We start from the raw sequence: 20,920 nt of genomic DNA on the forward strand, positions 1-20,920 counted from the left end.
GAGAGTATCTTGTATATAAGTACAGATGTTTAAACCAAATAAGATCATGTTATGTCCAAAAAAACATGTATTCAAGCACCACCAGTTACACATACCAAATGCTTCCTTACCAGGGCCACCTTATTTATTACCTAAAAGGTAGCAGAACCCCAGATCCTACCGTGATTGGGGTCACCAGAGATTTGAAATCCCTGACTCCATATTCCTCTTCCTTTGCATTCCTTTCTAGAAGGCTTCCCTGAACTGTAAGAAAATCACTCAGAAGCTCTAAGAATGCTCAGTGGTGTATTAATCAGACCAGTCTTTTAGTATAATGGCTGAGGTCACCTTTGAACACAATGTCGCCTCTGCCATCTAACACACAGGTGAGACCTCACCATGAGCCCCATGCCATAGTCTAGTGAACAACAAGCTCAAGGAAATCAAGAGACACAGGAGAACAGGAGAAGGAAACATAGAAGGAAAGGAAAAGGGTATTTTAGATCACCAATATGTGCCAGGACTATATAGACACTTCTTCCCAAAAAGAAATAAAATAGGTATTTCTATCCATCTTTTTACCTGCATAAGTACAGACATTAAAGGTGCTATGTGACTTGCCCACAATCACACCTCAGATGTGTTAGAACCTACAAATAAATAAAAAATTTCTGACTCCAAAGACTATACTTGTCCACTATAGTACGATAACATGAATGTATGATGGAAAGGAAAAGATAGGTGAAATAAAGCAGACTAAAGGTGGCATTTATAGAGGGAGATAAGAGTTCAGCTCAGCAGAGTACTTAAGCATCTATACGTGAAACTGAAGACTGTCCTCCTTGAAGAATTACGGTGGTGTACTCACCCTACATCACTCATGCTGTTCTTCCTGTGTAAATTAGAATAACCATGCAGCCTCATACTATATCTTTATCTTTGGTAAATCACCTTCACTGTCCACTAAATCACACAATCTGATGTTTTTTCCTGCCAGTGGACTCTGCCTTCCTTCTCCTGGGAAACCGAATGTAAGGACAGTGGTAACAGGCGCTGGGCCGGGGCCAGGGCCCATCCTCCCTCTTTATCCTGTTGGCCCTGTGGGAAACAGTCACTTTAGAGCTGCTGTTGGAAATATGAGAGGATCTTTTCTCCATGCAAGGTTTGAAGAACCTACTGCTGTAGGATCTTGCTGGATTCAGTATTGGGGCCGAAATTTAAGTGTGGCTGCATAAGTTTGTGGTAATTAATATCATCTTGTGATATGACATAACAGTAGTGAGGCCTCTTACACTGCTCTCATTTCATGCTTTAATGAGGAAACAGAGAGACTTCTACCCCCATCAAGCCAAGAAAAATTTAGAATTTCCCCCACCTCAACTAAACTGCATGTCAGGGAAAATGAAGAAAATAAAACAAGCACAAATATGAAAAAATCATTGGAAAAGCAACAGGGCTGACCTTCAAGAAAACCGGAGTTTTTTGCTGGAGAGCTTGAGAGAAGGGACAAGGATAAGGAACATGAGTACCACCAAGGAGAAGTCTGGACTGTTTTCCCACATTTCCTACTTACCCCCCATTCTCTCCAAATTACAAATTATTATACAAAGCTGCTAAAAGTTAAGAGTTCTTATGACATTGGGAATAGTTGTGCATTTCCATGTTGCAAAGATTTTATGCCTGTGTCTCATGTTTAAGATCTAGTTTTGTCACAGTCTCTGGCTGTTCCCCAAGTAAAATATTTCCCTTTGCTACTTTTCATGTTCAAAGCCTTATGTATATCTAAGATAGTCTTATAGTGTCTTCCAAGTATATAGGAATATATATACTTTATATACATTATATATATATACATTATATATATATATAGGAATATATAATGAGGTAGAAGATAAATAGATAATTGATAGATAGTCAGTGTAACTGGAATTAACTGAATACCTCTTTCTTCCCCCTGAAGGAACTAAGGAGGAAGATGAAGGGGATGACCATCTTTTGGGGTCTGTGGATGAGTTCTGGTGGTTTCCTCACATGTGGAGCCACATGCAGCCCCACCTTTTCCATAATGAGTCATCTTTGGTGGAGCAGATGATTCTCAACAAAAAATTTGCCTTAGTAAGTAACTCCTTTGAGTATTACACTGAACTCGTGTACACTGACATTAGAACAACTTGGTATTGCAGCCTTTCAGTATGTCAATTTGAGTATGTATTGGATGTTCAGTTCTATGCTTAGTGCTTGGATGGGTCTATTTCAGGAGTAACTGCACAACACACTCACAAAACTCAGCTATAGGACATTTTGATCAGAGCTTTTAAGACAGTTCCTGTCCAGGAGCTTCCTGCTGCCTGAGGAGGGCAAAGTATGCACATAAAACTCTTTTCCAACAAAATGAGATACTTCATGGCCAAGTGCGAAAACACACAGTCCAGAGAAGTGTCACTGGGAGTGGCTAGGGAAATGTTCTTTTGGAAATAGGATTTTAGGTACACCTTGAAATAAGGATAAGATTTAGGTGTCAGGAAGAGTTGGAGTGAAATCAAGCTGACAGAAAACACTATGTAGGAGACCATAATGTGGGACTAGGTAATGAAGACAAGCCAGGAATGCAATGGAAATGGGAAGAAATACATTAAACACATTGCAAATGTACATGTTATAAGGATGGAACATTCTCTTGACTGAAGGAAGATAAACTGTATTACACTGAATAGTTTCAGGGCAGGGAAATTTGCAGTAAAATTTTTTTTTAATTGAAGTATATTTGACATATAATATTACATTAGTGTCAGGTGTATGTACATAGTAATTAAACAGTTATATACATTATAAAAAGTTCACCATAGTAAGTATAGTTAGCATCTGCCGCAATGCAAAGTGATTACAGTATTATTGACTATATTCCTTGTGCTGAACTTTTTACCTGTGACTTATTTTATAACTGGGAGTTTATACCCCTTAATCCCCTTCACCTATTTCACTTAGCCCCCAGTCCCCTCCCTTCTGGTGACCACTGGTTTGTTCTCTGTATTTATGGTCTGTTCCAATTTTTTGTTTGTTTCTTTGCTTATTTGTTTTGTTTTTCAGATTCCACAAATAAGTGAAATCAAATGATAACTGTCTTTCTCTGTTTGACTTATTTCATTTAGCATAATACCCTCTTGCCCATCCATGTTGTTGCAAAGGCCAAGATTTCATTCTTTTCAAGGACTGAGTAATAGTGTTTTCATTTTCTTCAGATAAACATCCGGAAGTGAAATTGCTGAACTGGATGATGGTTCTAGTTTTAATTTTGTGAGGAATCTTCATACTGTTTTCCATAGTGGCTGCAACAATTTACATTCCCACCAAAAGTGTACAAGGGTTCACTTTTCTCCACATCATCACCAATATTTCTTATTTCTTGTTTTGATAATAGCCATTCTGACAGGTATGAGGTGATATCTCAGTGGTTTTGATTTGCATCTCCCTTATGACTAGTGATGGTAATTATCTTTGCATGTGTTTGTTGTCCATCTGAATGTGTTCTTTGGAAAATGACTATTCACGTCTTCTCCCCATTTTTAATTGGATTATTTGGGGTTTTGGGGGAGGATGTTGAGATGTATGAGTTCTTTATGTATTTTGGATATTAAACTCTTATTGGATATATCATTTGCAAATATCTTCTCCCATTCAATAGATTGCCTTTTCATTTTATTGATGGTTTCCTTCACTGTTCAAAAGCTTTTTAGTTTGTCACAGTCTCTGGTTGTTCCCCAAATAACATATTTCCCTTTGTTACTTATTTGAAAAAAATCACACTTATTTTTGTTTCTGTTTCCCTTACCAGGGGAGACGTATCCAGAAAAAAATTGCTAAGTCTGATATCCAAGTGTTTATTGACTGTGTTTTAGGAGTTTTATGGCTTCAGGTCTTACATTTAGTTCTTTGATCCATTTTCAGTTTATTTTTGTGTGTGGTGTAAGAAAGTGGTCCAATTTCATTCTCTTGCATGTAGCTATCCAGTTTTTCCAACACCACTTATTGAAGAGAATGTCTTTAAAATCATTGTATATTCTAGCCTGATTTGTCCAAATTGACTATAAGGTTGGATTTATTTCTGGGCCCTCTATTCTGTTCCAATGATCTATGGGTCTGTTTTTGTATAGTATGTGAGAAAATGTGTTTGTGATCAGCAGGGATGGTATATAGTGATTAATAAGACAACAGGGCTTGTGTTGGAAGGGAGAAAGTATCGTATATTATTTCCATGAATTATACTAATAGGCACACAAAACACAGAGGAAGTCCACACAGGCAGTTGTTTACTTATCCAGCATCCTCCCTTGCTGGGCAGGACGTGCCTTGGTGGCAAGAACTGTATTCTGTCCATCATGGTATTGCAGTTCCTAGCTCATGAAGGTACTTAACAAATATTTGTAGCACAAATCCTCAAGGCAGCAGAAATTACCACGCAAAAAGGATTTGAAATGTACTATGTCTTTATTTATTATTATAGCATTTTTTCTCATTTGTAACCCCCAAAACTGATATTATAATGTTCATAGATTTTTTTGTGTTGTGAATAAATCTAAGACCATCACATCATGTTTCTATGAAAATCCTACTAATTGTAGATTGCCCAGTGTGGAATGTAAATTAAAATATACTCCACTAGTTAATTTGAGTATTATTTTGAAAAATTCTGAACTATAATTACTCCTTGACAAACAGAAAATGATTCACCAGAGATTTAAAGTCCTAACTCCATTACTAGAAATGATTTGAAGTATAATCTGCTCAATTTTGAGGTTTCCCCCACACCCATTTGCCTTTCGCAATATTAAAATTTTCAAACCCTGAAAATGTACCAGTTCCTCACATGTCTACCCTTAACATATTGTCACTCTAAATGACAATAATGAGATTATAGTTGTCAATCTGCAGAAATCAGAGCAAATGTTACATCTCCCTTGACTGGCTACCTGGCTGTGTAACTATTAGCTTAATGGTAAATCAGAATATCAAAGAGTACTAATGTCCACCTATCATGGACTGCTATTCTACAAAAACTGTTAGAGCCAAGGTATTTGGGCTGTTGATCGGCATGGTACCTTACTGAAACTTATTAAGTTAGAATTTATAAAATGTTTTGTTTTCTTTAGGATGTAGAAAAACAAAAACTTTAACGGTAGCATCAGGAGCACGTAACTGTCCTTGAATATCAGTCAACTTCCCAAAATAGATACACAGCTTTAAATGCAAGTGTGACATGCATTAATATTTTGTCAAGAAAAGAATAGTGCCCTCCATGCTGATCTTGTGAAAATGACCTGACAGGATTTGCAAATTCCTGAGATGGCGAGCCACCTTTTTTCCCCCAGAATAATAAGGAATAGTAAACAGCATGTAAAAGTGTGTAAACATTGCCACAATTTGTAATGGAGAGCACTAAAAATCCTCTCGCAATGTAGCAAACATTAATTCTGTCATTTTCAGAAGTCTAAGACTGTTGCTAGCAACATTAATCAACAAGAGGGGATGTGGAAAAGAAAATTACTTCTCAAAAATTCTTCTTAAATCTGTGGAGAAAGAGAAAAAGGAATTTGTGAAAGAAGAAAATATGTAAATGGAGTAAAAGGATGCACCTGTTAAAGATGAGAAACTGAGAAATGAGGAGAGAAGTTTTTGTTTTTTGTTATTGTTTTGGTAACCTTTAAAGCAATCATTTCCTGATGCAGATTTGATGGAACACTTGACATACACTGTTACATTCCCCTGCAACTAGATTGGTATCTAGGATATGAGGTATTCTATTTTTACTTGGATGAATGAATCAGTGCCAATATTATATTTATACTTATGTCCACATACTTGAAAGTATATACAGCAAGAACAGAAATGCACATTTTTTACAGTTATCAACTGAAAAGAAAGCATCATCAATTGAAAGAATAATTCAAAACTGAAATTTGGTCACTCTTAACCTCCTCATTCAAGTGCCAACAAAAGAACCTTTCTTAGAAGTGCCCTTCCTAACTATAGGTTGAGAGCCAAAGTTATGGTCCTAGAGGCAATAAAAATAGTCATGAAGGGTCTTCAGAAATAAGACCAAATGTATTCTTTAATCTTCAATCAAATTTCCTGACTTTTTGTCAAGAAAGGACAGACAAGAAAAAAAAATGAATCCGTGACCAGTCCCTCCCTAGCCATATCAACATGAAAGAAAATAGATACGTAAAGTATTTGGGAATAGTGACTAGCACATAATAAACACTCAGGAGATGGTGACTTGTTTTATTACCATTGTATTCACTATCAGAAAACTGCTATCTTCAATTCTTGCCTAGGTTCCTGAGGTGTTTAGAGCAACAAGTAAGAGGGACAAAAAAACAGCCAAATTTAAAAGCTTATTTTGTATTGGGATAACATTTGGTGAATGGGAGTACTCCACATTTTCTAAATATGTGTTAGCTCTTTTACTTTCTTTCCATTAAGGCATTAGGATTAAAAGCTGCTTTGCTACTGAATTTAAAGATGTAATGAGGAAAGATTGTACATTTCATTTTTTATATATTCTGTATTATTCCTTTAATTCTTAGAACAACCCTAAATTGTAGGTATATTTATTTTTCCTTTATAGATAAAGAAACTGAAAATCAGTGGAATAAAGTGGGTGACTTGCCTAGGATTATAAAACTCACAAGCAGAAGACTTAAGACCAGAAATCCAGGTCTTCTAAAACTGCATAAATTGTGACTCCCCAACCCCCACCCCAGGCTTCCTCAGTAGCATCCCAACCTAATTAGCAGGTATAAATTTAGATTTCTCTTCTGCCTGTTAATCCAAAGGAATATCTGGCAATCCTGGTAACATAAGGGTAATTGAGAACTAGAGATGGCACCCATAGGGCAACTTTTCCCTGAGGTTCCCAAAGGTTCCCTAAGATAGGCAGTTTCTAAAATACTTGGAGAGGAGACAAACAACTGAATCCAAGGAACTTTCCACCTGAATGAATATCATTTATCATGTAGAAACATAGAGGCTACTTCAATTCAGTGGAAACTTTTCTGAAGAAAATTCTGCCTCAACTGTGAGCTCACTAGACAGAATAAGCAAAAGCTTAACCAGTGCTAATATTGCATTTCTAAATCGGGTTACATCCTGCTTTTCTCTGCCAGTTTGGAGGCTCTGAATTCAAAAATGGGCAAAAATGTTTCCCAGTGAAGGGACTGAGAAAACATACAAAGAAGCAATGGGCTGTCTTGTGAGCAACTGGGTGTTCAAACAAGATTGGAGGTTAGGGATAAAATTCAATATCAAATAAGTGATAAAGTTTGAAGACATTTAAAGTACCTTTTCAGCTTAGAGAATCTGAGAGTATGGTGTAAAACTCTTTTATTTCAGACTTCTCTGTCACCATCTACCAACAAACACCTGTTATTTTCATTGAGTTTTAGCAAACACATGTGATCTATTAAACCTTTGCACAATGTGGACACTTCTGTCTCATAGGGAATTTGATGTCCATTTTAATTTAGCTTTGAAAGCTCTGTCCAATAGCTTATTAAGGAAGGTCAGATAAATCCTGTCAGCAAGTGTGCATTTGATGATTACAGCCATCAGGAAATGCAGTTTAGAGGTTAATTAGAAAATATTTTTAGTTAACAAATAGGAGCTAATTCAGATATTAAAATGAAATTTTAACAAGGGTTTTTTTTGAAAAGCAACATTTCTGAAGCAAAGATTAACTGTAAATTAATTACTGATTACAACACAGTTTAAAATATCTATTATATATCTTTAAAAGTTGGAAAATTGCATTAGAAAAGTAAAATAACTTATTGCATTTAAGCTTTAAAAGTCATCAATAAATATACTCTTAATTGAAGAATTGGATCTAAATTTTGGTGAATTATGTTAATTTAATTTCTAATGATAAAATAATTAGTAGAAATTTTTATCATAGAACTCATTGCCAATATCAGAAGATAATTAACAATGCTATAGACAATACTACTAAAATTAGTAGTAGTAGAACAATGTTTCTGATCCTGAAAACAAATCTTGCTGAGGACTGTACTTTTTGATTGCATTGTCATTATTCTTTCAAATAGTGCCCTTCCCCCATCTTTTCCCACTTCAGCAGAAACTGCTAATTTATTATTAATATCTATTACCAAGTATGCAACTTTTTAGATTAGTGCACACATTAACTTTTCTAATATGGAAATGAAGATTATAGTATCAAAATATAATTTAAAATATATTGAAAGACTTGCTAGCTTAAGGAGTATATGATCATCTTCTAATTAGTTTGCTTGCCAGCTAGAGAAGGAATGAATTCTATCATTTTTACCTCTGTGAAGCACTTTATAAAAAGGCACATTAGATTTTCATTTTATTGATACTGAAAAAAAGTATAATTCTAGTGGTCCTAATAGGAATAGAGTAAAATCAGGATGCAAAAAGTCTACTTCGAGCTAGTAGACCACTACTTCTGGAGTAATTCAAGCAGCACAGTTTTAAAAAGACACTAGTCAAAAGAAAAAAGAAAAAACAAAGAAAGACACTAGCCATTATTCAGAGGATGATGACCAATATGGTAAAGTCTATAATTTACTCCATAAACAGAATGGCTCCAGGGACTTGCAGAGGGCAAGAGATAGGAGAGGAGACTAGGAAATATATTATCAGGATTAATATTGCTGATTAGAGTTGCTTTCAATTAGCAATTTATGGAAAATAATCTCATTCTGAACTTTAGCCTTCCTCACATTACTTTTTACCTTTTTTGTTTTGCTAATTGGTTTTTGTCCTCGATTATATGCACTTACTTTCATCTCTTGTACATGTTTTAAACCCTGGTGTATAGGAGAGAGAGCCCAGTAAGTAGTCAATTTATTTAGATAATAGCTAATAGTATTGACCCTTCACTAGGTGGCTGGAACTCATTATTTGATGACCATTTAATTATTTTATTTATCTTTTTAATTCTCATCACAACCCTCCTGATGTCATCTCTATTATATATATGACAAAGCTGATATTGGAGGGGTTTAGTAATTGCCCCAAAGCACAGCTAAGCAATAGATCTGATACTCAAATTCAGAGCTTTCTCACACTTAACCACTATGTTAAACAGATATTTTCTTGTTTTGAATTATTATAATTCTTCACAAATAATTACTTTTTTTGAGTACCTTATCCTTCTTTAGCTACACCACCTTGGTGTATTCCTAGCAGTTGTTTCACAACCTTTTTTTAAAAATGAAAATGTTTTTAAATCTGCTTTGCTAAATTGAAATTTCATATCTAATTATTTTTCAGAATTACATATTTTAAGTATCTTGAATTCCAAGATACACTGTTATCCCCTTCTGAGAGATCTATTATTCCCACATAGACTGGAATCAAAGAACAGTAGAGTGGGAGTGTTGAGGGTGGAGAAAAGCAGGGAGAGACTGGAGGTTAGTTGACAAATCAGATCACTACTGAAGTAATCAAGGGAGAGAAAATGAAGTCCAGCTTTAACTAAACCTGTGGAAGTGAGATTACAGAGGAGAGAGATGTGAAAACTATTTCTGAAATAAAATCAATAGGGCTTTTAATTGGCTGGGTGATGAGGAAGCAAAAGGTAATAACAGGTCAGCAATAACATCAAGATTTGAGCCTCCCAATTTTCTATCTGTGTATACTTATTTAAAGTTATGCAAGTATGAACTGCTTTTTCTTTAGAAGCTCTGTGCTTTACCAACATGAGGATACCTGTTGTTACCCACATCTATAGTAGTGCAGAAATTTTTCTCAATTAGATGTATCATTAAATTTTGAAAGTGGTTTTGATTACCTCAAGGACTTAGAATCCTTTCCTTTGTAAATTCCTTTCCAGATTACTTTTTCATTTCCATTCTATAGGAAGACTTCATGATCTGTGACAAGCTAGAGAGTATAGAAGAAAAGTATTCTCCATTCCTTTCCTTTTTACTTCTAACAAAAATTCTCCATGGTATCTCTAGCATATATAGGGTGATTCAAACTGTTTTTGTAAAGAGAAAGATAAATTTAGTTCATGTCCTACATGAAAACAGTTCCTTGCTTCCCAGATTTACTTGGACATACATGAACTAAAAGCCTTTGCAAATTCTCCGAGAAACTATTAGTGGTGGGCTTGAGTCGGATGTAGAGAAGGAGTTGGGAGGAGGTCTATTTCCAGATCCATGCATGCTGCTCCTGAATTTTGATCACTACTTGCTTTTTGACAGCCTTATACATTTAGTCAAAATGGAGGTGGCACTTGTTTTCAGAGAGGAAGTTAAAAACATGGAAGAGTTGGAAGTGATGACAGGGAAGAAATGAGAATAAGACCACATGAATGCTAACCTTGCACCTCATTGGCATTTTCACCCCATGTTCCCAGTAATTCAAGAATTTCTGTTAATTCTTCTCTTTTTACCATATACTGCTCCATTTCAAAACTTTCTGTCCCCTTTCCACTTCCAAATTTTTCATCCCAAACCTGGATAATTGTAGCAGCATCTAATTAGTCTTCCCAGCTCACCATTCCTTTCCATTACTTTACACTCAGATCAGGGAATGCTGTGAAACTTGAAATTCTATTTTTCTGTTCCCCTACATAAAACAGAACTGAGTATCATAATTCTTCCAAGCGGTAAAGATACCTCAAGACAAGTGCTGGGCATAGAAGCCACAGAGCATAAATCTGCAAAAAAGTAAAAAGCTAACCTTTTCAAAGAATATTGCTTCTCTCTCACTTACCAAATTTACATTTCCCTGTATGGCCCCGGAAGATGACTGGTTAGCCAGAGATGGGTAAGATTCCTCAAGGAAGGAACAACCTAAGACAGGCACAGTCGCAGGGGGGCCATCAGGTGAGAAATTGGGGGTCAACAGAGGTGAGGCTTAGAACCTTAACCCCCCTGTTTTGAGAGAAATCTTTTTTATCTGTGGATGTTTTGTTGCTCTTGTCTAGCTTGGATTAATACTTAGTCTATAGGCACAGACCTGATCATCTACACTTGCCTTCTTACAGCACTAACTTATACTTTCTATCTTTATCTTGCATCTACCTACCACTTCAGCATTTTATTTAAAAAAATCAAAAATAAGGGAGAAATGTGGGATTCACATATAAATCAAGTATAAAAATCAAATGAAAAAAAAAAAAACAGAACCTTGCATTTCAGTTAGAAAGATTCTTGACTCTCCACAGGAAATGGAAGAGAAATTTCTTTTTATAGTTTAAATTATTTATTTATTTATTTTTAAGTGTAGTTGATATACATTATATTGGTTTCAAGTACACAGCATTGTAATTTGACAGTTAATCTACATTATTACATGTTCGCTCCAACTAGTGTAGTTACTATCTGTCAACACAGAAATTTGTTACAGAACTATTGACTATATTCTATTTGCTGTACTTTCATTCCCATGTCTAATTTATATTATCATTGAGATTTTGTGCCATTTATCCCCTTCACCTGTTTCACCTGTCCACCGCAACCCCTCCTCCACACCAGTCTCTTCTCTGTGTCTCTGAGTCTATTGCAATTTTGTTCATTTTGTTTTCCTTTGTTATTATATTCTACATATAAGTGAAATCATATGGTATTTGTCTTTCTCTGCTTGGCTTATTACACTTAGCATAATACCCTCCAGGTCCATCCATGTTGTTGTAAATGGCAAGATTTCTTTCTTTTTTATGGCTGAATAATATTCCATTGTATATATATATATACCACCTCTGTTTTTTTTTTAATTGAAGTACGGTTGATACACAATAGTAACTGGTTTCAAGTATAAAACACTTTATGGTTCAAAAAATAAAAAATAAACATAAAACACAGTAGTTCAGCAGTTACACACATTGTAAAATCCTTACCCCAATTAGTACAGTTACTATCTGTCAACATAAAGTTGTTACTGAATCATTGACCTTGGTCTCCCTGCCGCATTTCCATCTCCATGACCAACTTATATTATGATTGATATTTTATGCCCATTTATCTCCCTCACCCTCCTCACCATCCACCACAACCCCTCCTTCAAGGTAACTACCAGTCACTTCTCGGTGTCTATGGGTCTACTGCTTTTATTCATTTTGTTTTGTTTTGTTTGTTTCTAGATTCCACAAATACATGAAATCATATGGTATTTGTCTTTCTCTGGTTTATTTCATTAGCATAATCCCTCCAGGTCCATCCATGTTGTTGCAAATGATAGGATTTCTTTCCTTTTATGGCTGAATAATACTTGATCATCTATAGGTACCACATCTTGCTTTCATATCTTGGCTATTGTAAGTAATGCAGGAATAAACATAGGTGTGAAAATATTTTTTTATCAGGGATTTTGTTTTCTTTGGGTAAATTCCTAGAAGTAGACTTACTGGGTCAGATGGTATTTCTTTTTCAGTTTTTTTCAGAATCTCCATACTGGTTTCCATAGCAGTTGTACCAATTTACATTCCCACCAACAGTATAGGAAGATTCCCTTTTCTCCACATCCTTGGCAATGCCTGTTATTTCTTGTCTTTTGGATAAGGGTCATTCTAACTGGTGTGAGGTGATATCTCATTGTTGTTTGGATTTGCATTGCCCTGCTGATTAGCAATTTGGAGCATCTCTTCATGTGCCTGTTGCCATCTTCTTTAGAGAAATGTCTATTAGGCCCTCCACCTATTTTTTTAATCAGGTTGTTTGGTTTTTGGTGTTGAGACATATGAGACCTTTACATATTTTGGATGTTAAGCCCTTATAAGATAACTACTTTATGGACATATTCTCTCATACTGTTGGATGACTTTTTGTTTTGTTAATGGTGTCCTTTTTTATATGGAGGCATTTTAGTTTGAGGTAGCCCCACTTGTTCATTTTTATTGCCATCGGAGATGTGTCTAGGAAAACATTGCACATGTGTTTGTCCAAGAGATTTTTGCCTATGTTTCTTCTAAGAGTTTTATAGTTTCATGTCTTATATTCAGTTCTTTAATCCAGTTCAAGTTTACTTTTAAGTATGGTGTTAGACAGTAATCCAGTTTCATTCTCTTGCGTGTAGTTGTCTAGTTTCCCCACACTGTTTGTTTAAGAGACTGTCTTTCTCCATTGTATATTCTTTTCTCCTTTGTTATATATTAATTGACCATATATGTGTGGGTTTATTTCTTGGCTCTCTATTCTGTTCCATTGATCTACGGGTCTGTTCTTGTGCCAGTACCGTATTGTTTTGATTACCTTGGCTTTGAAGCATAGCTGGAAGTCAGGAAGCAATACCCCCAGTGATGTTCTTCTTGGAAAAGAAATTTTTGAGCTCAAAATACTTACCAGACATTGTGCTTAGTACCTTCCATGCATTCTCAATTAATCTTCACAATCACCTGTGAGGCTGGTAATTCTCATATTGAAAATGCATAAAGTGAGGCCCTAGAGAGCTTATATAATTTCCCTAATATCACACAGCCAGTGAAAGCTGGAGAAAGGACTTGAACCCAAGTCTATCAATCTCTAATGCCCATGTAATCAGCAAGGCTTGTATAATTGAAAATTGCCATGCCATTGATTCTGTTATTGATTGCTATTAACAAAACCTTATAATCAACTTTTTATTACTTCCATGAAGAATATTAAAATCTGGATTTTTATAATTTTTTCTTTTAAATATCTGTTTATATGATTTATGTAGCTTCTTGTGTTTGGCAACAGCATTATGCCTTAACTGTCCTGGTGTCTATTATAAATACCATAGGCTATAATAGAGAACACAGTAGTTGTAACAAATATCAACTTTTCTATCTTTCAGGAATAATTGAATTTATTCAGCTATAATTAAAATTAGTAGTATGCACAGTTAATCCCAACCCTGTGGATATAAAGAAAGATTAAATGTGGTTGCAAGTACTTTGGGAATTTTAGCCTGTCCCTGAATTGTTTATAGCTTTATGACCACTTAAGGACCCTGAAGATTCACATCAAATTCATCATTTCAAACTCTGAGAAAGCAGGATTAAACTAAACACTCCAGTTCCTCAATGGTCCCTCCAGATAATTTTACTTTCAGTTATTATGCTACAGAATTTAAAAATAACTGAAATATAAAAATACAAAAATATAAAAAACAACATTTTTAATATTTCTATTGTCTTCATGTATTTACTTAAAGAAATTTTAGCGATTCAAAAAAAATCAGCCTTGCCTGTAAAAAGTACAAGTATTTCTCTCTTACAACACTAAACTATGTTTTCTACCTTTATCTTGTATCTACCTACCACTTCAGCATTTTATTAAAAATAATAATAATAAAGAGAGAAATGTGGTATCCACATATAAATCAAGTATAAAAACCAAATGAGTATTCATATTTGAACTGACTGTTTAGAGTTCATAATGCATGAGCAAAACCGAAAGCTTCTGTGATGACTGCCCTTCTAATGTTCACCATGTAACTTATTCATTATGTAAGAATTTGTTCTACATGTAAGAACTTGTTTGTTATGCCTCAGAAGATTGGAGACTGACGAAAATTAGGCTTGGGGTGGATTAATGATTGTGCATTGAGCACTGACTCCCCTATACAGAATTTTATTGTCGTTAACAACCATTTGATCAATAAATATGAGAGATGCCCTCACAAAAAAAAAAAAAAAAAAAAAAAGGACAGACTTCCAATGGTAAAATAAATAAGTAACCGGGATGTAATGTATAGCATAAGGAATATAGTCAAGATATTGTAACAGCTTGGTAGGGTGATAGCTGGAACCTAGAATTATGTATATAAATGTTCTACAACTGTGTTGTACACTTGAAACTAATGTAATGTAATACTGTGCGTCAACTACCCTTCAATAAAAAATAATTATTAAAAAAAAAAAAAAGTACAAGTATTTGCATCATTCTTTTGAATATTCTTATAAAGTGCATCTTTTAATGGTGTGTTTACTTATGGTGAAACACTCAACAATGTTATGACTATACTTTAATAATTTGGAAGGAAACAGTAAGAGAGGAAAGTAGCATGTGCTCTGTTAAATGGAAACTTACCTGAAATAAATTACATCATTATTAGGTAAGACTAGAAGAAAATATGTCACTCTATCCCAAATAATTATTTCTTAGAGGTTACCAGTGAAAATGAAGTTTAAAGCTGAGTATGCACACCTTTTGTAATTCTTTTTAGTATTGGTACTGAATTATTAGCTTAACTTTTGTTTCTGGAATTTCTTAATGCATTTGGCTTACTAAATTTCATTTAAGTTCTTCAACTATTTCAGGTTCACTTGGGTTAGTACTTGAAGAGGAATGTGTGGTGTCAAGGAAGGATTTTCACTGATGTCATTATTATAGCCTTATCATATTTACAGCTCATCAGGAGTATTTTAACCTTGCATTTTATACAATATATCTTTTACTTTTTTTTCAGAAAAGAGTATATACTGTTGGTAAAACTTTTTAGATAAGATTGATAATAATCTTCTTTTATTAATTTTTGCTCTTAAATAAGAATTCTGAATTTTTTTGGAGAGCAGAAGTGATGTGGAAGGATTCTTAGTTTACCTTTGTTTCCTCTTTTTGTTTGTTGTTTCAAAAGGAAAGAGAATAATGTTAACAAAATGAAAGGAAGTTAAATGGCATCTGACCAATAATGTTACTTATATCTTTAATTCTTTACAATTCTGTGAGATAATTTATTTTATTACCCCTAATTGGTAATCAACAGAATTGAGGCTTGGTGAAATTGCTAGAGGTTTTCCAACTCATTAGGACCAGCAATGACATTTAGCTCAGGGCTCCTAAATCTGTGCTTTCTCCTTGAGACTATGCTGCTCTCTCCCCTCAAGATTCCCCTGTAGACACTGATCACTTCATTGTGGTGGATTTGGCAATCTTTAGATATGGGAAAAATGAGATTCTTTTTTCACTATATAGTTAGTGAAACACTATATTCTTTTCCAGAGCTGAGTAATTTTGGAGTGATAAAGTCAGACTTTTATTTTATGAGTTACTATAATGCCATTCTGTTTCACAAGATCTCATTATAAACACCTTTAAGACCTTTATCCAAAGACTTGTTACTTTCATTACTGTAAGCATGCTTCCTTCGGATCCAAACTGTGAGACAAACAAAATCACATTCCCGGGAGTTCTGGACTCATATGTATGACACCAACCTGGGAAGCTCACCTAAGCCTTGGTGCCCAGAGTTTTTATTGGGGTTTCATTTCATAGGCAAGATTGAATCACTGGCCATGTGATTGAACTCAATCTCCAGCTCTCCTCCCCTACCTGAGGTCAGGCTGATATCACCAGGCTCAGAGCCCCCACTCTCTAATTACAGAGTTGGTCTTTCTGGCATGGCGAAACCCTATCCTGAGTTACCTTGTTTGCATAAACTCAGATATGGTCCTTAGAGCCCACCATAAATAATAAAGACATTTCTATCATTCTAGAAGTTCTAAGGATTTACAGTTTACAGAAATTTATATGATACATTAAAAATCACATAAAAATATTAGAAAGAAATCTAGTGGACAAATCTATAAACATTAACCAACTTTATATAAATATTCCAGTCACATTTTAGGAGGTGACTTCCTTAAATGTACAGGAGGAAAATTACACATGTTAGTTTAAGATTAGATCATGGATTTAAACTAGTACATTTACACTTAGCATCTGAATATAAGATCATTTCTAAAACCACAGAGATTATGTTAAAGAAACATAGAATTTTAAATCTGAACCTTTGTGTCTAGTTGTACAACCCCTTTATTTCACAATGAAAGAAATGAAAAATAAGATTCCTATACTAAGGTAATTATTTCTTTCCAGTTCTTTTATTTCAAATCATACTAGATGCCATAATTTATCCAGGAACATTCTAATATTTGCAAAATTAGCATTCAGTACCAAACCTTAATTCTCTAACCTAGAGATAATTCTGATTTGGCTGGTTTTGTTCTAGGTAAAGAAGGAATTCAGCTCCTTTTGAAAAGTAACTTTACATATATTGGGCCACCATCACTGCCATTTCTTACTTCCTCCAATCACTGCTACTACAGGACGCCTTCAACTGTCAGAGGCCCCATGGGTTCTCATCAGCTAAATTTTGTGGGTGGCCCATTAGTGTCACCATAGGAAAATGGTTTGTCTTTAAAAGCTTTAAAATGCTCATTTTATTCGAAGGAATAGTTTTATAACTTTTTCTACTCATATATATATATGAATAATATATATATATATGGTATGTGTGGTGTGTGTGCATGAATACACACACTCACGTCCTTTATATTAAAAAGTTCCAATTCCATTTTCCAAACATGCTCCTATCATCTGGGAAAACATTTTCTTTTCTTTGTGAAATAATCTCTTAAATAGACATAGCTATTAAAGAAGACACTTTAAAAAGCAAAGCAAAGGGATTTTTTCTAGAAGCAACTTCACGTACCACCAAATGCCAACATAAGGAAATTTTATCACAAACCCATTTAAATTATAAACATAAATTCTCAATATTGTGAGATAGTTAACCAAAGCAAGAACTTCTATCTATATACTGGTAAAGTGAGACATTCTAAGGAAAATAAACTGCAGAAAAGCTTAAGTTTTTTCAAGTGAAGTTGTAATAAAATTTTCGTTTTTTCATGGTAGAGAGCAGAATGTCTGATTTCGAATCATTGTGGGATTTTTCTAATAATATCAGTTTGTATACTTGTTAATCTGAGAAGCATAAAATAGATAACAAATCTAGTGATTAATGGAAATGTAAAAGTTTCTTCTATTTAGAAAGATTAAAATCAAGAAAATTCTTTAAGTAAAGTACAATTCTTAATTAAAGAAATAATTTAAATAAATTCTCTTACTCACAGCAGTGATGTGGTAGCACTTTCGTCCTCCACTACTGCTGACTAAACTGAGTTTTAAATGATGAATGGAGTTGATGAGAGGAAGGAGGCGTTCCAATTGGGGTGGACAATGTGTACAGTGTACAGCAGAGATATGAAGGGAATCATCAGAAATCAGGCTCGAGGGGAGAATGAATGCTGATAGGATTTGAAGCTGTGTAGGTAGACTGGGACCAAATTTTGAGAGCCTTTTAAGCCTTATGTGAAGGAGTCTGACAGATAGTTAGGTAATGACAACCCACTGGCCATCCATTTTCCCTGTGTTCAGGTGCTTCATATGCTTCCTTCACCTCCTGTATTATTTAGGTTTAAAAACAAAGCTATATCCATACCTGCCCCTTTTTTAAAATTCATTCATAGCATATTTCTACAATTCAATGCACTTAGTAATCTGATGAAATGGTTCTCTGTATGTGAAACTGATCTCTAACATGAAGAAAAGCCATTAGTTCAAAGGAAGCTTATTTGGGTAGAAGTTTTTGAAGACTATAAAGCAATTTAAAAATACAGATAGAGTGCTCGCTTCGGCAGCACATATACTAAAATTGGAACGATACAGAGAAGATTAGCATGGTGCCTGCACAAGGATGACATGCAAATTCATGAAGCGTTTCATATTTTTTATACAGAATTTTATTGTTGTAAACAACCATTTGATCAATAAATGAGAGGTGCCCTCTCAAAAATAAACAAATAAATAAATAAAAATACCTCTAATACCAAAATCAGTCAAAGGGATAAATAAAGTTAAGAAGCCCTTTTATTTCTTAAAAAAAAAAATACAGATAGAAAAGTAAAATATCATTCAGGAGAAAAATACACATCTACTACTGAAGCCATAGGAGTTCTTTTTATAAAAGACACGTGTCATCTTTTATGTCTGTTAAATTTTTCGCTATGCCAGAGAGACTGTATCAGGATTAATGGACCAGCTCAAATGAAGAACAATCACAATTATACCAAGGTTATCCCAAGACCTGTCCAAAATAATCCAGATGTCACATAGATTTATTTTTAGAATTTACAGACCTGGTCAGGATCAACTGAAGAGAAGAAAGTAGTGTGTGGTGTGTGTGAGTGTGTGTGTGTGTGTGTGTGTGTGTGTGTGTGTGTGTGTTGTGTGTAATTTTAAAATTATAATTTTTGAACTGGACTCATTTTATGTATACAAGCTTAACTTCAAATGTATACATTTTATGCATACAACCTCCAACTTTAAAGAAAATTGCTCTATAAAATTTTGCCACATTTTCTAATTGAAAGTGTGTGCTTCTACCAAGGCAGGGGACATGATCTGTTACTGGACCACATGCCAAGGTACCAACAAAAATGTGCAAACTTTGTGGAAACTGGGCAGCAGGCAAAACAAAATCCTGTTAACAGGTCTAGTGAACTCAGAATATGTTCTTTCCCTCTAATAAATGTTGGTTTTATTTGGTGGGAAATGCTGAATGTTGTTTATAGCAAGTGTTTGTCATTTAACTTACTGAAACTGTGAAACAGGACAGGTGGCTATGACAGAGCACTGAATGCAGACTCTTTCAAAGTATTCATTAAAATCACTAGTCCTGTCCCACCAACACTTAAACACAATGTGTCAACATCAAGACTGGTGGAATGGCTACCAGGCTTCCTGAAGTCTAGATATATTATTTATCACTTTAATTTTACAACACAATTAAGTAAAGATGGATTTAAGCAAATGTATTTACATTACATTTGAAAAATCCTGGCATAAAAATAGGATGATGATACAACTTCCCACATGCTAATTAACATTTGCTTGATCTTAGGAGCATGGCATTCCTACCGGCATGGGCTACGCTGTAGCCCCTCACCACTCGGGCGTCTACCCTGTACATGTTCAGCTTTATGAGGCCTGGAAGAAGGTTTGGAATATTAGAATCACCAGCACTGAAGAATATCCACATCTGAAACCAGCTAGATACAGGAAGGGCTTCAGCCACAAAAACATCATGGTGAGCTGCCTCCGGTATGCATAGGGTACAACTAATTCTGCCAGATTTACATTCCTCATTAGAAGAATGAGAGAGAAGAGCAGAAATGTTAAAAGCTTAACTGTAGGAAAAGCTCCATGTTGCAGGAAACATATTTGTCATATCTAAGCCAATGATGTCTTAATAAAAGTTACTTCTTCTCAGTTCTTCGAATAGAACTTTAAAATGATTTTTACTGACACTACCGCTATTAAGCAGGCATGACATTAAAATACTAAGGAAACATTAAACCTAAACTGCAGATAATTTAGAGAAGCCACTATTTCTTCAAAAAGTTAGTGTGTAAAACTAACTTTTTTAGTTTAATATATTAACCATACTGCTCTTTTACAAGCCAAACTCTGTTCTCTTTACCATGTCAGACTAAAAAAAAATTTCAACTATTTACAGCGTGAAGCTTCATGTGAAGTCCTGCATAATCATTAACAGGTCATAATAAGAGTACAAATTAGAGATATGTTAATTAAATCATTTAATTATCCACTGTCAAATTCTCTCCAAAGCTTCTCTATTTTGTTTTGTTTTGTCTTTTTACGCTGGTGACAAATACATATTATCAGGATATGTTATTACCTAGTACTTTGTGGGACCTCCCAAAGTAAGTAATTAAATTCTAATTTTTTACCAAATCAGAAAATCCAAAGAGTACTATTGAAGTTAGGAATGGGTCTCCCGCTTTAGACAAACACTGGGAAGGAACACCAAGTATGAAGAACACTGGCACTGTAACTGTCTGTCAAACCATGTTTGAACAGATGTCTACCCTCCAGAATTATGTGTAACTGATTGCTTTTCAGTTTTCCAATGTCTGCAAAAATTACAGAATGGGTAATGACATTTAACTTGGATTAACTCCCATCTTGACTTTTCCCTCAATAAAAACGGTTATAAATGCTAGATGGGGCCATAATGGCCATATTTTATCCCAAACTGCCCTTCCTCTTTATTGAAAATGAACTCACTGTGCCTCAAGCTGCCAGCCTTCTGACCAGAGAGTTTAGAAAGCTTGGATTATATTATA

General features: G+C 34.7%; 1 non-coding gene and 1 pseudogene across 1 annotated transcript; both read left to right on the forward strand.

The window, feature by feature from the left end:
• The first annotated feature begins 1,939 nt into the window (after positions 1-1,939).
• LOC118908931 (bifunctional heparan sulfate N-deacetylase/N-sulfotransferase 3-like) overlaps positions 1,940-20,920 on the forward strand; it is a 151,047-nt pseudogene continuing 132,066 nt past the window's right edge.
• Positions 18,397-18,503, forward strand: LOC130684011 (U6 spliceosomal RNA). Its single transcript, XR_008998095.1, has one exon. It is a non-coding gene; the product is annotated as a U6 spliceosomal RNA (small nuclear RNA).

Source organism: Manis pentadactyla, chromosome 5, assembly GCF_030020395.1.
Source record: "Manis pentadactyla isolate mManPen7 chromosome 5, mManPen7.hap1, whole genome shotgun sequence".
In the NCBI taxonomy this organism is placed as follows: domain Eukaryota; kingdom Metazoa; phylum Chordata; class Mammalia; order Pholidota; family Manidae; genus Manis; species Manis pentadactyla.